The following is a 17,327-nucleotide window of genomic DNA, read 5'->3' on the forward strand; positions in this document are numbered from 1 at the left end:
GACTCCGCTTTGGCGGCAGTTCATGCCAGCAGGTCCTCCGGCAGGACCAGGTCTGAGAGAACAAAACAGCCAGCCCAGCAGGCCTGGCTCCGAGCACCAGCCCTGAACTCTTGTGCAATCTTCCTTGAACCAAATTCAAGTTGGCCAGGAGCAGAGCATTTGCGCATGGCCTGAGAGCTAGATTGAGTACCATAAACAAAAGGAAACAAAAAGAGAGGAAGGGCGCTGGGTCCAGGGCGAGAAGGAACGCAGGCATCTGACCCAGGCCAAGCTGTGCTGAGCGCTGTGACAAATGCCCGAAGGCAGGGAGGACATAACATGCAAGAGCACGAAACAAGCCAGTGGGAGAAGAGGGGCTGGGACTCGTCCCTGCTGCGGTTGGGAGCACAGGGCGGAGGTGCTCATGGCCCCATTGGCAACATATCAAGGAGCTGCAAGCACAGAGACACAAAAGAAGGGAAATGGGGTGGGGGCACAAAAAGGGACTTGGAATATGACCACAGAAATGTACTCCTCTAGGGTCAATTCAAGGTGATCGCTGAGGAACAGGGACACCCCTGCACCTCCAAACTGAGGAGGACACATACATGAGAATCAGCAGCAGGCGGTAACTTCCATGAAGGATAAGTTGTGCTCAAATCATTTTTGTGAATGTGATGGAAGGAAGGAGATTGCTTTACATGAGGTGCCCTCGGGGATGTAACTTGTGTCAATCCAGCTATTTTGACTACAGAGGAAGTTTTTGCTCCATCTAGCTCAGACACCAGGCTGGGTATGAGGCATCCTGCAACTGCATTGATGATGCTTCTTGAAGGGACAGAACACCCTCTCAAACTGATCTGGTCATTTGCCCTTTTGGAGTTGCACTGAGAAGTTCCTCCACCCAAACCTCTTGCCTGCTCCTAGGCAGGGAGCATGGCCAGGGGAAAGGCTCTGTGTATCCATGGTGTTTCTATGCCTCAGCAATCCTACTTGGCCAGAACAACCCCTTTGGGCCATTAGTAGTTGGTGTTAAATAGAGCATCCCTCCAGCTGCGCTTTCCTTTGCCAGCCACTGAGCTCACACTCACTGGCCCAGAGCTAGAGAAGCACATAGCTGTCAGGGAGCTGCTGCTGTCACAGCCCACAGAGCCTCAGTCCCACTGAGGCTGTTCCCACTGGAACAACCAGGGAGGCTTTTTCCACACGGTGATACTTTGCCCATGTATGGCAGATCCAGGCCAATATGGGGCAGATGGCAGCAGAGGGGAGAAAAGCCATAAATTATTAAAAGATTAAGACTGACCTATGGAGAAAGTGAAAAGAGCTCAAGACATCTAGTTTGCCTGGAGGAGGCAGGAATCCACAAGCAGCTGGCACATTGGGAAGCAATCCTAGAGCCTAGAGACAAACTGCTGAAGCCAAATGCAGGGCAAGATGCACTTTCTAACAGAAAAGTGCATTAAGCAGTGACGGAGTTTCCCAAAGGAAGACCGATCACTTGAATCACTGGAAACAAGGCTGAACAAAATACTGGATCATGTCCAGGAGGGGATAGCTCTTGATCAGCAAGAAGAGAGTAGTGAATAAGATGAATACTTGAGCCTTTTTCATCTCCATGTATCTCCATTTGTTTATGTATCTAATGCACTCACTGCTTTTTCAATGTATGAAAAAATTATAAATGCCTTTCCTGTGCTATCAGCACATCTCAGCATGGAGCCAGGGTGGGGAGAGGGCCAGGTGGAAGCATACTACCATATCGGTGCCTGGGAGCAGAGGAGGTGTCTCCCTCTCGTTTCTCTGCTCTTCAGCACTGCAGCAAGCCCCTTGCCCACAGCCAGGCTTGGCCAAAGCCACAGCTCTGCTCTGCAAAGCACTTACAGAGCTTTGTCTTACACTGTAAAGCTCAGAGCACGCCTGATGTTTGCCTTGCTCCCTCAGAGCCAGAGGAGCCCAGACATCAGCTCAGCCTTGTTAGCTGAAGTGAGCAGGTGAGGGTTGCTGGTGCCGGGAAGTGTCCCCTCCAGCCTTGCTCCCTCCCCAGCCATGCTCATGCACCCATTTCCCAGTGGAGGGCAGTCCCCTCACAGCATCAAGCCTCCCTCCTGACAGCTGATTCTGTAATTATTTGGTTGCAGTTAATTGCTAATTAATTCCTGAGTTATGTTATTAACAGGTGTATCAAAGTGGCATGGCTGCCGCCAAGCACAGTACCTGGTAAAATCAAATTCCTCATCATGAGGAAAGGCACTATTGAATCTTTTAGGCCATTGACTAGTTAACCATTAACAACTGGTAAAATCCCAGGTCCCTGCACAACAAGGCGAGTCCTCTTGGCACTGTTAGAAAATCCTATTTCTAGTGAGTTATGAAACAGAGGTTTTGATGTGCTGCCAGGTTTGATGTGGAGCTCTGGGAGCTGAACATTTGCTGCACTGTCAGCTGCCGGCCGAGAGCTGCTTACATAAAGCTTTCCTAGCAACCCTGCTTTGCCGTTTACATTTGTCCATCTCTCTGTCCGTCCACCTCGGTGGTGGAAAAACTGAGCGTCCCAATGAGGAACTGGACTGGCCAGCTCTTCCCATGCTGACTAACATCCAGTGGTCTGTGGCCAGCCTCGAGCTGGGGAGCTTTTCCATCACTGAGCAACCCTTCATGCAAAGCCCACCATCCCCTCTGGGCCCCTTCCCTGGGTCTGCATCAACAGTAGGAAGCAAGCATCACATCCTGTGGCCTGTGCCAAGGAAAACAGGAGTGCTGCCGGGAGGGAAGGAGGCACAAGGAGCAGGGAGGCAACCCAGCTACACAAACTGGCCCCAGTCTCCCTGCCAAGGGCTACCCACCTCCTGGTGGGGGGCAATGCTCTCACCCCTCTGAGCTCCCTTGGGAATGGGACATGATTCTGTTACTTGGTTAGTTAAGAGACTAGGTGGAAAGAGTAAAATGCCCAGGGCAAAAGATGTCCAGAAGCCAAAAATGGGTCTGGGCTTTGAGGAAAAAGGCAGAAAATGCAACAGTTTCTCCTGTACATCTTTCTACCCACTTTCCACAGCTAGCAGCAAATAAAAACGCTCCTAAGTGAAGCTCTTCCTTAACAGAGGGGGCTTCCCTCCAGTGCTCCACCACAGCAACTCTGTGGGCCCCCACACTCCCCTACACCCCGGGCTGGGTGGTCTCAGCCCTGCCATTTTGGAGAGCAAACAGGGGCTGCATCCCCGCTGCAGGGCCCTTTAAATCGACGCCCAAGCCAAGACTATTTCTCTGTGGAGTTTCATAAGGAAGCACATGATGAGGGCAGTTGGAAACCACAGCTCTGTGAGCACTGATTACAGCCTACTGAGGAAAAGGAGATTTTTATCTTGTAGGAATTCAATTATGAGATGAAAAAAAAAAAAAGGCAGCGCATCTGGCTTGGTTAGCCTGAGCTTTCTGCACTTTAGGGGCTTTAGTTTAACAAGAGAGGTGTGCAAGCGTTACCTAAACCATCGTGCTTGCTGGTGTGTGCACAGTGGTGGTTTTTTTAAGTGGAAAAAAAATCCACCCCCAAAGTCACCCTGCTGGCAGCTGAATGCAGCAGGGATGATGTCATTGGAACAGTTGGAGGAGAAAAGAGAAAAACAAGTCTGTGTGTGCTAATCCTGTTTGCTGCCCTAAAGGGAATGGAAAGCCGCCAAGGCGAGGAGTTCTGGGAAACCATATAAGGGTGCCAAACAAGCACCGCCGCCAACACGGGGAACTGACATCTTTGTTCTCCCCAGCTCGGCAGCCAGCCAAAGGCCTCATTTCGGCGCTGCAGCATGATTACACTGGACATCTGCCAGCTGAGCGCTGAGCCCCTTTTCTTTTCCGTAAGCTTTTTGCCAAACATGTAACAGTTGCCATGGCAGTCACAAGTAAAGTAAAAAAACATTAAAAAGTGCACGTATAGATAGAGAGGGAGATAAAAAATGAGCAAGAAAGCAGAGGCACGCCTTGCTCCAGATGCGCCACATGTGTGGATATAAAAAGCAAGCGAACCTATTAATCAAAGATTTTGGGGAGGGAGGAGGGGAGGGCGAGCAGCACAGACTGAAAGGTGACGTGAGGATAAAACAATAAGTGCACACAGGCACACACACCGCAGCGGCCGGGCGGGTGGTGGGGGGCTGACCTAGTGGTCTCCTCCCCTGCCTGCATCCGAAAGTGCAGGCAAGCAGGGTTTAAAATAGAACAACATGGTGGCACTTTCACTATTGCTTGCCTGCCCTCCTTTTTTTTTTTTCTCCTTCTCGTGTTTAAAAAAAAATAGAAGAAGCTGTTCTGAGGATGAGAAGGGAGTTATTTATAAGCTCTGCATAGCAGAGGGAAGCAGACAACCCAGATCTGGTTGCATCTTAAGGCAGAAAATCATGTTTCAGCCCATGGCCCAGGCCAACTTGCAGTGTTTCAAGTTGTGCCCTAAAGAGTTAACAACCAACCACCCAGTAGTCTCATGTTTATAGTGAACATTTCATATAACTAAGCAAGTGCTGCCAGACCCTGATGGGCAGATCTATGCACATAATAGAAGAGGTGTGGTCCCTGCTTGCTTTCTTTTTCCACCCGGAGAGGCACAGGCTAGTTTCATTTTACAAAGCCGCTGTATACAACAAAGTTCACTGCCCAGTGCACTGCAGTTCATCCGACTCTTCAGAATTGGGTTTCTTCTCCCCAGGCCCACCCTGCAGGCAATGGGAAGGTGGCTGGGCAATGGTGGCTGTGTTCACAGCCAGCCCAGCAGCCAATACGACTGCAGTGTTTGCAGACGAGGTTGCAGTGAAAGGGCAGATAAGGCTGCCCTGGATGGGATGCAACACCCAACCTGTTCCTGGGGTGCTATCCTCTTCAAACCCTCAGGCAGGCTTCCCTGCCTGCCCCGAGGACTGGAGAAATTTACAGTGCCAGGCATCACTGCACCCAGAGGGCATCCCAAAATGCGGGAACTCCTGGAGCGAACCTGGTCCAAGCAGTAGTGAGCAGCTGCAGTCACTCAAGGTCCAGCCCACCTTGAATAAATTAACACTGGGAAGGCAAACAGGCTCCAAACAGTACAGCGAGCAAGTTGAGTCTGGCCTCCCAGAGCCTGCAGCAGCTCCTGAGATGGCACCACTGCAGCATCATGGGAATGGAGAAGAAGTTAGCTGGAAAACAGGAAAAGGGAGCCATGGTCACAGGCAGTAGTGGAGGAGACTGAATTCTTATTCTGCATCACTGCTGCCTTCCTGCAGGGTGAAAAATCACTTACCTACAGTTTGCTTCAGCTTTGCCTTTGATAAAAAAGAAAAGGGATGGTTTTCCTCAGAGATGGGCTAAGCGTCTTAAATCATTAATGTCTTTAAAGTGCATTCATTTCCTCAGATGGAAGCTCTTAGTGAGGTGTGAAGTATTATTAGCATTATTACTGTTTATTAAAACAAGGAAGGCAGGGCAATTTTATTTCTTGCTAGGGCTTATGCAGGACACAAGAATGCAGGGAGTGGGGAAGATGTTAATTTGTACCAAAGATGACTCCCTTGCCAGTGCTAAACTCAAAGGCAGCATCTGTGAAACACAGCAAGAAGCACCCTAGGGCCCTTGTGGGTTGCTAGCCCACTGGAGACCTCCTCAGGAGTGCTGGCTCCCTGGCAGCTCCCATGGGGCCAGTGGTAGGAGCTCTTGGCCCCTGGCAAGCAGAATCCTGCTCTGCATCACCCTCCTGGACTTCATCATGTTTAGTGGGTGGTCCAGAGGCGGCAACTTGTGCAGAAGGTGATTTTTGCCTTTTCTTAGATGTCTGACTACTTCCTGGGATGCATCTTGTCTAAAGCAAGGGCAGGCATCAAGGCGTCATATCTATTAGTCTGAGTGGATGCATCACCAATTTTGAAGAGGAACTGAGACATAGCATTTGCTGAGCTAAGAAAAACTGTTTTCCTACACAGGGGAGGGAGAGAGGAAGGGAGGCACCTCTGCAGAGCAATTCATCCCTGTGGGCTGGAGCCAGTGACTACTCTTGCCAAGTGACTACTAAGGCCCCTTAGGCACCTGGCACCCCTCACCCAAAAAGTGGATGAGCCACTGGGGATTTTATCAAGGTATCAGAGCAAGCAGCAGGGGAAGACATCATTTGTTTCCTTGTTGCTTGGGTGGGCTGTGTGGGGCTCCCCACTGCATCTCAGCCCCTATCCAAGGGATAACACCCCACTACGCATGGTTGTTACTAAGTGGAGGGTTGTAACTTATCAAAAACTTTGCCAGCGTATTTTCATATATTAGAGCATGGCTGTAAAATAAGAAATTTCAGGGAGGTGGATTAACATTACTTGGTTCTGGCCAAGTTAATAAAATATGGTCTGAGTTACTGCCAGGCTGCTTAATTCATTTTTATTCAAAGTGGCTGGGCAATTTCCCTGAGGTTGGCTGAGTGGGAAGCAGAGTCAGCTCTGGCTTTGTTCGCTCCTGTATGTCACCTTCCTGGCTGGCAACAGTAGCTGTGTCCCTGCAGAGCTGGGAGAGCAGAGAGCAGGGGGACTTCCCTCCAGTGAGACAGCATGTGCTGGGGTTTGCAGGGTAACATCCATCTTAGAACAAAACAGGAGGGAGCTTGGACTGGGAGCATGTGTTTGCACAGTCTTCAAGCTGCTTGTGATGTTATGAATGGCACCAAACATGGTGTTCTCATGGCTGTCCTTCCTGCAGGTTGGTCCAAGATGGCGAGGGTAGCCATTAGTCCCATCAACATTGAGAAGAACCAGTGTGTTCCCTTGTCCCCAAGAGCCAAGCCTCAGCTGGTGAAGCTGATCAGAAGCATTCTGGCACTGGGGCATAGCAGCAGAGGTACTACAGGATACCCCAGCTCCTCACTGCCCAGCAGAGAGGAGGGGAAGGGCTGAGCATCTTTGCTCAAGAGGTGAGCAACACCAGCTCCATGTGTGCCTCAAAGAATACCCTCCACACCTCCACACCTTGCTCTTCAGCTCCAGTGGAAGTGACATTTGCAAAGGCATTGCTCCATCTTGTGCAACTCTCCTTCTCCCTGTCATCCTCCAGCTGATTAGTTCCCCCCTTGTTTCTAAACCAAATTCAATTCCTTTACCCACCTGCATGGCAGAACTAAACCTTGGCATGCATTACGGTGCCTGGCACTAAAAATCAGCATAGAGCTGCATTCCTGCATGCACTCTGAATATCATGAGGGTCCTGAGTTTTAAATGGGAAGCAGAACACACTGCTTTCTAGATGGACAAATGAAACTTTATGCAGTCCTCTCATTTCAGAAACAAGCTCTGAATCATGCAGAGGGCGAGGTGCCAGGAGTGGCTCTGCTCTTATCCTGGCTCCACTACTTACTTGTTGTGTGGCCTCCAGGAAAAACTCTGAGGGTGTAAATCCAGGTCCTTCCTCCTCCCCATCAACAGCCCCAGGGCAGGGGAGACTTGCTGGGAGGCCACGGGACTTCATGCACAGAGGGACAGAGGAAGGACATGCTGCCTGTAAGCTGTGATACCACACTCCACAGCAAAAGATGATTTTTCTGCTTTCTCTGCCTTTTGACCTCCTCCCGGGCTCCTGGCAGAGAAGGATGCTACCAATGCCAGAGAGTGCCACCGGGTGCTGAGCAGCAGGTCTGGGAGCCACAAAGTGAACTCTGTGAGGCTGCACACAACATCTTCCGAACTCAGAGGTGGAGATCCTTCTGCTTCATTGATAAAAGTCCAGATTCCTAGGTAAATAGAACACATTAATATTTATTTTAAAAAGCCTGGAATCATGATTTAATATTGAAGAAAGGGCTATTCTTACACAGTGTTTGAACAGCTTCTTCTAATACAATATTTTCTAACTTCGGATATGGTAACCCAGTAAGCTCCATTACTGTGCTAATACTATATAAAAATGATCCTTTATTATAAATCATACTGCACACCAAAAGGATATAAATAGAGCCCCAGTGCGGCATTGGCATGCCTCATATTTCTCTTGGTTCACATTAAATGAGCCACTAAATTACGGTGTCCTTCTTTATAATATCATCCTCCAAAGCCAAGCTTTTTGTGTGTTATACAGAGCTGCTGTAACAAGAGAAATTAGCACGGCTGGTTTAATTCAGCCAGTCTGCCATGCATGTTATAGAAGAGTGTTAAAACTAGCCAGAATGAGAAATTTCATTGTCCTTTCGAAAAACCCATCACTTGGAATGTGTAGTTTGTATGGGCTTTGCTAAGGCCTGACACAACCTCTCTGGAGGGGTTTAGCTGCTACCTCAGCTCTGGCAGCAGAGAGGTGAGGGCAGAGGAGAGGAAGTCCCACTGTCCTCCTGCTGCCCTTCCAAAGTGTATGGTCCTTGGACACCCTCTGGGAAGCCTGAGGAAGCCTGATGGTTTCCCATGGAGAGACACTAGCTGGGCAGAGGGGGAGATGCTGCAGGAGCCAGGGGAGCTGCCTTCAGATTAGGATCCTGGTTGTTGTGTGCCGCTGGTTCCTCCGCTAACAGCATTGGGGTTATTGCAGATTTAGGTGAATCCAGGTGCAAAGCTGGCAATTATTTAACTTTCCCATTTCTCACCTGCAGAAACGGGGAGGCATTTTGTCCACAGAATTGATGCTTGCCTGTTTGTACAGCAGCCCAAATTCTTCCTGACAGCCGGTGCTACAGAAATCTGGGGAGTTATTGTTTGTGTTGCAAAATAGAAATACAGTGTTCAGACTGGGAGGGGATCCAGCTTGACTGTCATCTCTAATGATGGTATCTGACCGCACCAAAGAAGAAAACCCTCCTACAGTCCTAGGAGCTGCATATGCCTTCAGGGACACATAAAGTAATTCAGGTCAAAAATGTAGGTTGTTTTATTTAGCAGACAAAGAGATGGGGAAAGGAAGGGAGAGGGAAAGGAGAGGAAACAGGCTGCTGCAAAAATACAATCTCCCTAAGCAACTTTTCAGGATTTCCCCCCAAAATTTAAAGTGAAATGGAGACGTCTGAGTTTTGTCATTTCCTTGCTGGCCTTGCTAGGTCCCAGCTCATGCTGGCAGGGACCCAAGTCAGTTGTCTGCAGGGCAGAGATCAGGGTTAGCACCCAAAGTTCATGGCTGGATGTAAGGAGGGAAGGTCCTGGCAAAAAGAGACTACCAAACCCTCTTAGGAGCAGCAGCTGGGCCAGGGGAATCCAGGTGACTCAGAGTTGGCATAAATGGTTGGTGAGGAGTAAACCCAAGTCAAAGTCACCCAAGTGCTCATTACCTGCAGAGCTGGAATGCTTCAAGGAAATTTTCAAGCCAAAATCATCTACGGCAAGGAAATGTGTCCCCTCACGTGTGTTGGGAGGCTGCTGGCTCTGTGGCCTGTGAGGGTGCCTAGCAAAGCAAACTGTGTCATGAATAACCAATAAAAATGAAAGGCTTCTATGCAGTGCTCTATGACTATGTGAGATAATATAGAAATGGCAGGCAACATTCTGAAAGTGAAATAAAACCTCTCTAGTGCCGCCCTTGACATTGTATCTCCTCAGCAAAAATCGCAAAGCAAATTAGAGTTATGCAAGCTGTGAAATACCCAACCTCAGTGCTGAATTGAGGAAGCTGACAGGACCACATCTTGCTGCTTCCAGAAGTGTCTGTCTCCTCTTGGCAGGGCAGTTACAAATCCCCCAAAGCTTACTGTACAGATCCCATCAGTGTGGAGGTAAAAGTAGCACACCCCAGCTGCGAAGCTGAAGCCTGAGCATAGAGCAGTCCTAGGGCAGCTCAGTCCATTCCTCCCACCTCTCCCAAAAAAAGGGAGCTGCTTGGTGGAGAGCACCCTTCCAGTGTAGATCGACTGACTTGTGCATCTCTGGTGGCTCTTTAGGAGATGCAGAGATATTTATATGCATTCACATTGGCCAAAATATTGCTGCTGTCAGCACAGTGCCATTCTAGGGAGCGCTTGCAGAGCAAGGAAAGAAAAGGTGAGACTGATTGTGAAATATTCAGCCCCTTCCATCTCTATCCTACTCAGCCTCTGGAGAAAGGCTCTCAGAGAGTCATTAATTTCAAGACCTTGGGTTGAAAATTGGTCTTGCACAATAGAGATGAAGGCAGGCACACATGAAGTAGCAATGGGCTCAGCAGACAAAGGATGTAATCTGATGTCTTTAGCTATTCCCTTTAGCTATGACCTGCACAGCCTAGATCACAGTCCATACTCCCTTAAAGCCTCGAGAGTTTTGTTTGGCCCATGACAGTGACAAAGGAGCATACAGGAAAACCTGATGGTGTTTGGATCTTGTAATTCAATACAAGACAATTTCTGTAATTTAAGAAACATTTAATAAAAATAAAAAAAAAGAATAAGAGATGATGACGTATCATTTATCACAAAGAGACAGTGATATGCTGCAATATCCCTGGGCAAAGGTGACATTAAAGGCTGGTACTGTCATTGTTAAAGTGGCGAGCTAGCACCTCTTACAAGCCCAATTTTTGTCTTTCCTCCTTAAAAATCTACATGTGAAAACAGAAAGTTAGCTACAAGACTGATAAAGGAGGTCTGGTCCCAAGGTGGAGTTTTTGGTCAGAATTTAAATTTAAATCAAACATAACACCTTAAAAATAGCAGTCTTCAGCAAAGCCCAGAAGTCTCAGTGATTTCTTTTCTACTTTGCAACCAGAAAGACAACGAGGGAAGAGAGGAGGAGAAGAGAGAGAGAGATTAAAACAGCTTTAATTTTAGGACTTGTCTCATCAAGAGATAGTTTGTGACACCAAAAATGAGTCCAATTAAAAATGTTTATAACTTAAAATTGTTTAATTAACACCTCCAGAAGTTTCATGATGTTTCCCTACTAATTTCCCCTCTCCTGATGAGCATATAAGTAGTAGCAGCTGGTCCTGGAGCACGAAGGGTCAAGGTTGCTCCAACCATATCTCAAACCTGGATTTTAATCCCCTGGGGACATATCAACCTCCTAGCAAAGCCTTGGTGATGAAGGGTCTTCAGAGGCTTATGGAGGTGCTGGAGGGTGCCTCTTCCACTGCCTGTGATGTTGGGAGCAAGCAACGTGAGATGAGCGATCCCTGCTATCCCACCACCTTGAGTTAAGGAACTTTCCTTGCTTCCCTCCTGGCACCCTGTTCTGGCTTTCTTCTTTGAGTTGTGTTTTCAAGCAGTGCCTTGGCATTGCTGGCAGCCACAACCCTTTGTGTCCTGCATGCAGCACCTGTGCCACACTGGCCCATATATAGGGAAGAGGAAGAAACCTTCCCCCTGTCCTCCCATGTATTATACAGCCTGGAGAAGACAGAGTTAATAGGAAATGCCTCGTGAGGACTCTGTATTCTGCTTCCTACTAAGAAACTCTACCCCGAAAGGATCCCCTCCCAGAACAAACACCTGTACCAGTGCCAGAGATGCTTCCAAAGACAGACTAGGGATGGTCAGGCATGTAAATCCTGCCCAGCTTCTGTGTTTTGGTTGCCATGGGAACATGTTCATCCCTGTCAGAGCTATTTGGGAAGCACAGAAGTTTGGAAAAACAACATGGAGAAATGCAGGGACTTGGCACACTGTGACAGTCATAAGGTGGGGAGCCTGACTAAGCAAGGAGGTGAAGTAGATTTCTTTTAGCTCTGTCCCTCTAGGAGCCACAGCCAGCCAGCCACAGCACAGCTTTTGGTGGTAGGTGATCACAGGCCCTGAACCAGTGGTGGCTGCTTAGCTGGTGCAGGGCATAAGCACCATCGTGGGGCCCTTGCAGAGAAGACTGACTGCAAAGAGCAACTCCTTTTTAAATGTTTTTTGGGTTTTTTCCCAAGTCTTTTATAGATGGAGGAGGAATCAGGAATATAAGTAAGGGAATTTCACAGCACACTTGAGATTTCCTCTGGGCTGGAAGAATAATTTAAAGATGTGTCTGAATTTCATAGAATCGTAGAATGGTTTTGGTTGGGAGGGACCTTAAAGATCATCTAGTTTCAAGACCCCTTCCAGGGGCAGAGACACCTTTCATTAGATCACTTTGGTCGAAGCCCTTGAACATTTCCAGTAATGGAGCATCCATGACTTCTCTGGGCAACCTGTTCTAGTGCCTCACCACCCTCACAGTAAAGAATTTCTTCCTAATATCTAAACCCTACTCTTTTTCAGTTTAAAATAGTTATAATTATACAAAATGTCCTATCACTACATGCCCTTATAAAACACCCCTCTCCAGCTCTCTTGTGGGGTTCCTTCAGGTACTGGAAGGCTGCTATAAAGGTCTCCCCAGAGCTTTCAGGAAGCCCTGACTCTTCCTCCCCCATAATCCCAGCCCTTTTGTGGAGTTCACACAGAACATTCTTTTTGTTCACATCAATTTTTGAACAACATATAATCTGAAGACATAAGTCAAAACTAACATTTCACCTTGCAGACTAACCATCCATCTAAAATGGGACAGAGAGTATGTAAAAGATGTCCATTCTGGATCAAACAGAAGGCCTCACCTATTAGTCTCTTTCTAACAGCTTTTGGCCCTATATATGCATTGTGTCAAGTTTATAGGCTTGTGTTCTGAGATGCTAAAAATAATAGGTAATAATTTACTAATTCATTATAAATTTCTGTTTATAGGCTATACCTACACAAGATACAGTGTCAGACTATTAGACATCAAAGGCTCCATGGTGCAGGCAGCCTCAAAGAACAAGTCAACATGATTTTTCTGGGAGCTCATTTCACATTAACAACAATAATTCTGACTTTACATAGTGACTTTGATCCAGATTGCCAAAGCACTTTGTTCCCTGATTGAGAAATGACATACAAGATAGAATTCAATTTGCCCATCACTGGCGTGGTTTGGGATGCCCAATCTACCATGATATTCAAAAACTCAAAAACCAGTTTATTCACATAAAATCTAAGGGAAATTTTAAGTTTCAAGAAGGAAATGTATGATTGTCTTGGAGATGATTTTGCTAAAATAAGCAGAGCTACTGGTCCTGATTGGGAAGTTCATGGCTTGCCTTGGAAATCACATCTATGGAGATATTGACCAGTGAAGGGTATGCTGGCTGAGAGTGAAGTGTTACATTGGCGTCTGACAATCAAGCCTAGGACTGTTCTGTAACGTCACCGCTATATATTTCTCCTACATTACTATTCAGATATTAGTGAAAAATTAGCACAATCTTGGTTCAGGGCAAGGACATTAAGCAGGAAAACTTGAGAGAGGAATGAGCTAGTTCTCAGCAGAAAGCCAACCTCACATCCTCAGTAGGTCACAGGACAGAGCCTAAACACTCTGGCCTTCCTTGATGATCACAACTAAGATGGTTCCTTTGATGGGTGCTTCTGAATATAAATTACCTCCATCACCTTCAACCTTGGGAAACAAGACATTACGGTATTTTGACTGACACAGTCACAGAGGGTAAAAGCTATGTCTGTCTTAGCAAGTAGGGCAGCACAAAAGCAGTGCTGGTGTTCTGTCAGACTGTTTTACCTGTGACTGAGCAGCCATGGGTTGGATCACCTCAGGTGCATACCTCAGTATCACCTGAGAGGAGACCAATTTGCACGCTGCAGTCCTATTCCATGGTGTGAATCATCAAACCACAGTTATATGGCACAACCAGGAGACCTGTTCCTTTCAACCAAACTAAAATGCTACTGAGAGGCACCTTATGTGTCCAGGTCCTGCCTCCCTGGCCTCAGCTTTGTTTGTCCCCCTCCTAAAGTCAGGTTCCTATGTGGACTACCCTTCTCTGGCTGCAAGGCTGAAGTCTTCACAGGCAACAAGGGAACACAGTAGCAATATCTACAGTTTGAAGAGGAGAACAAACACCCCAAGCCAGACTCATTGTGGCAAAGTGAAACAAGTGAAGCAAAGTGTATCTCAGCTCTGCACTATTATGGATGTGGACCCTGGTTCTGCACCAGTGCAAACTCCTACAGCACACACAGCAGCAAGAGCTGACTGTTGTGACAGTGGAGCTTTCCTGAAGTATTTGGCCTTAAGCCTCTGCAAATGCCATGTACTTTCGGTTTAAACCAGTCAAGCTGCATTGAAAAAAAACTTTTTGCTGCAAGATTTGAGAGATTACCAGTCTGCAGGCTGAACAATAGCTTCTATTTGGCTGCAAACTGATGTTATTTTCTGGAAGTGGTTAACTTCAAGATGATGCAAACACTATTGTCAGCCCCTTTGACTCCTGCCAACAATCTTAGCATTCAGCTAAAATCCCTCTCCCACAAACCCACACTGCCTCTCAGAGCCAAGAGTGCTTGTTGTCCCCTTCCTAGCTGCCAAAACCCTCCAACTGCCTTCTAATTACCCCTGTAATGTGCTTCTGTGTATCTAATACACAGTTCCACAGCACACTAAAAATTTAAGGACAACATAAAATAAAGAAGTATAAAATTAAGGAGCACAAGGGGTGCTGGAGCAACCATGTTGTTAATTTTCCTGTTTAATTCACTGATCACAGCTATTTCTGATCCAAAACTGCTGTACAATAAAGTGCCACATTTGAGCACAGCTGAATGTAAGGGATTCATTGCTTAAGGTCAGAGGAGACCCTTATGATCATCAGTCAGATGCCTAAGAGATCCTGGGTACCTCCCCCAGTCATTCCTGATGCTTGCCTGCAACTTCTTTTTGAGTTGCAAAAGCATCTGTTAGAAAGTCACCTGGTCTTGGCTTAAAGACTGAAAGGTTTGGAGAGTCTACCAGGATGTTAAAAAAAGCCTTTTCTTTGGTTAGTTACCCTCATATAATATGTGGACCCCTTTTTTCCTCCTCTGCATCTAGTTTGTCTCTGCTTCTAGCCACTGGATTGCACATTTTTCCTAAATAGAAGCCCCCAGTCTCTTTCCTACTGCAGCGCTGTTATTAAGTTGCCTTGTAATTTCTAAGTTATGTGAAGCAGATCAGTTCCCTGACACTTTCCCATCACAGGGAGTGCTTTGTGGCCCTTGTACATTCTTGCATATCCCATCTAAATGCTTTTATTTGGCCAAGCTCACCTTGAAGTGTAATAGTCTTTGCATGGAACCCTGTTCTTCCTCAAAAGTCATCAGAGTAGACTGTCAGTGTTCTTGGTACTTGAATGCCCTCAGCAATGGTGTGCTCTTGTATCTAAAGAGAGAAGAAATGTCTATGCCACTGAAAGGCGTGACCATCTTCTAATTATTTTGCCACAGCTCTTCTAGTGGGTTGAGCAGGGTGGCTGAGTGAATGGGGGCAGCCACCTTGCTGGTGAAAGATCAAGAAGACAGTTTGCATGAGTGGGTCACAGCTCCTGCTTGCCTCCAGCTTTTCATAATAGGCAGTGTGAGCCATGTGCTTCTTCCTGCCCTCCTCCCTGCCAGCATGCAGGGCCACCTGCCTGCCTGAAACATGCTGGCTTTTGCCAGTTGCTCAGAATATTTCCCCTTCTACATGACTGTACAAAAGCAGTCTGAATGTGTGCAACTCCTAGCATACCAAACAAGGAGCAGGCACATATTTACCTTTTTTATTGGCACATCTGATCTTAGTACCATGCACAGTGTGGAGTGGGTGAAGAAATGTGCAAACTACATTGCTAACTGGAGAACAAAAAGCCAAAGCAATGACGGGAGGGATGGTTCTAGGGGTTGGATGCCATGTTGGCCAGGCATCTGAGAGGGGTTTCCATTTGCCTGTTCACCCATCCCTATGTGTAATTCCATCTGGTTTCCAGGAGTATTTTATCAAACTTGAAATGAGCCCCATGGATATAGTGGGAAATGAGTCTCCATCCTTTGAGTCCCATGGATAAACACCAAGCAGCAGGCACAGTATTGCTGATCCAGCAACCCTTTCTGTTGTGCTCATTCTGCTACAGGACATCGTTAGAAGAGGCCAAGATATTTTGTTTTCATAGCTTTTTAACCTTTTCCTTCCCAAAACAGTGTTTGTATTTATTTTGGCACCTTGAATGTTTTGAGGAGAGGATTGATTTGGATTTGCTTAAGCATTTTTTCCCCTTAATCCCATTAAGTCAGTCTTTAATTCTTTCCAGGGCTCCCTTCTGTGGAGCTATTTCCTCTTGGAATCATTTACTTTCTGTGGATTGGGGGGATTAATGAGGCAGATGCTGCTTTCATTGTCATCACTGTAAGCCCAAACCAACTTCAGCAGTTTACTGGCATATATCCATATTTTACTGGTGTAAATGAGGTCAGAATTTGGCTCACGGTGCTTATTTTTGCTAAGAGATAAAGAGGTTGCTGAAAACAAAAAGACTTGTGCAGGTTGGGAAAGTCCAGTTGTAAGTGGGTGAAGTCTGACACTTCATTGAAAGTCTGAGTTTCTGCATTTCTCCACTGAGAGGCTTTGCTGAGCACCACAGATACTCACAGACAACCCAGAGTGCTGGTAAACAAGCACTCAGGGAAACAAACCCAAGGACAAAGACTTTCAGGAATGTTGGAATTTTCTACAAGTACAATTGCAATGGCACAAATCTAAGTCATGCTGATGAAAAATTGAAGGTTAAGAACCATAGGGAAAGATCAGCTGGCTAAGTCAGACAGTCTTCAGGGGTCTCACAGGGAAAGAGAAAGCAAACAGAAAACTGACATACATGCAAATGGCCCAGGATTGACACCAAAGGTTGGCACATGCTATGATGGATAAAATCAAGGAAGACATGTAAATGAAAGGTAACTAGCACAGGACAGGCAGGAGAGCAGGGAAGAATTCTAGTTATAGATTTGTGGCCAGATGAAGGCTGAGGAAAGCATCGGTCTGAGGCATCATGCAGGGGTCGACCCAGGCTGGGATCCTCCGTGAACCCTCAGGAGCAGCGTGGGGAAGCAGGGCTTCTCGCAGAGCAGCACCATGTCTGGCTGCAGAAAGGGGAAACAAGAAGAGTGAGGCAGCTATGGCCAGTCAGCTGTACAGTTCCTGGAAATGCACTGGAACAAATAATTAAACAAACTAATCATCAGCACCTAGGAAACAACCAGGAGAGAGGAACAACCAGTGCTGATTTGCCAGCAGCAAATCATGTCAAATCAGCCTAATTTAATCCTGTAACAGGTCCTGTGGATAGAGACAAAGGAAGAGACTTTTTGTATCTTGACTTTGGTAAGGCCTTTGGTACCATCTCACCTCATGTTACAAGGTGTAAATTAAGGAAGCATGCCCTAGAGAAATTACCTTAAGGAAGGGGTGCAAAACAGGTTGGAAAACCATACTCAGAAAGCAAGTGTTGTTGTAAAAATACAAGAAAGGATTAGGTAAGGTTCAACAGAGGTCCAGCCACTGGATTCTGGGATAGTGGGCATCCTTTTCAGATATGCAGATGACACCAAGCTGAGAGGAGCTGCACAGACCTGAAAGAGGATTAGAATCAAAAAT

The 17,327-nt window shown here is 46.8% G+C and overlaps 1 long non-coding RNA gene across 1 annotated transcript in view; it reads right to left on the minus strand.

Annotated features, from left to right (window-relative positions):
• Positions 1–4,752: 4,752 nt before the first annotated feature.
• Positions 4,753–17,327, minus strand: part of LOC139668409 (uncharacterized) — a 43,040-nt gene continuing 30,465 nt past the window's right edge. Inside the window, exons 4-5 of the long non-coding RNA XR_011697051.1 lie at positions 7,330–7,702; positions 4,753–5,141 (exon numbers count right to left, since the gene is read on the minus strand). This is a non-coding gene — a long non-coding RNA (uncharacterized lncRNA). The remainder of the gene's footprint in view (positions 5,142–7,329; positions 7,703–17,327) is intronic.

The sequence above is a fragment of the Pithys albifrons genome, chromosome 2 (assembly GCF_047495875.1).
Source record: "Pithys albifrons albifrons isolate INPA30051 chromosome 2, PitAlb_v1, whole genome shotgun sequence".
NCBI classification, from domain to species: Eukaryota; Metazoa; Chordata; class Aves; order Passeriformes; family Thamnophilidae; genus Pithys; species Pithys albifrons.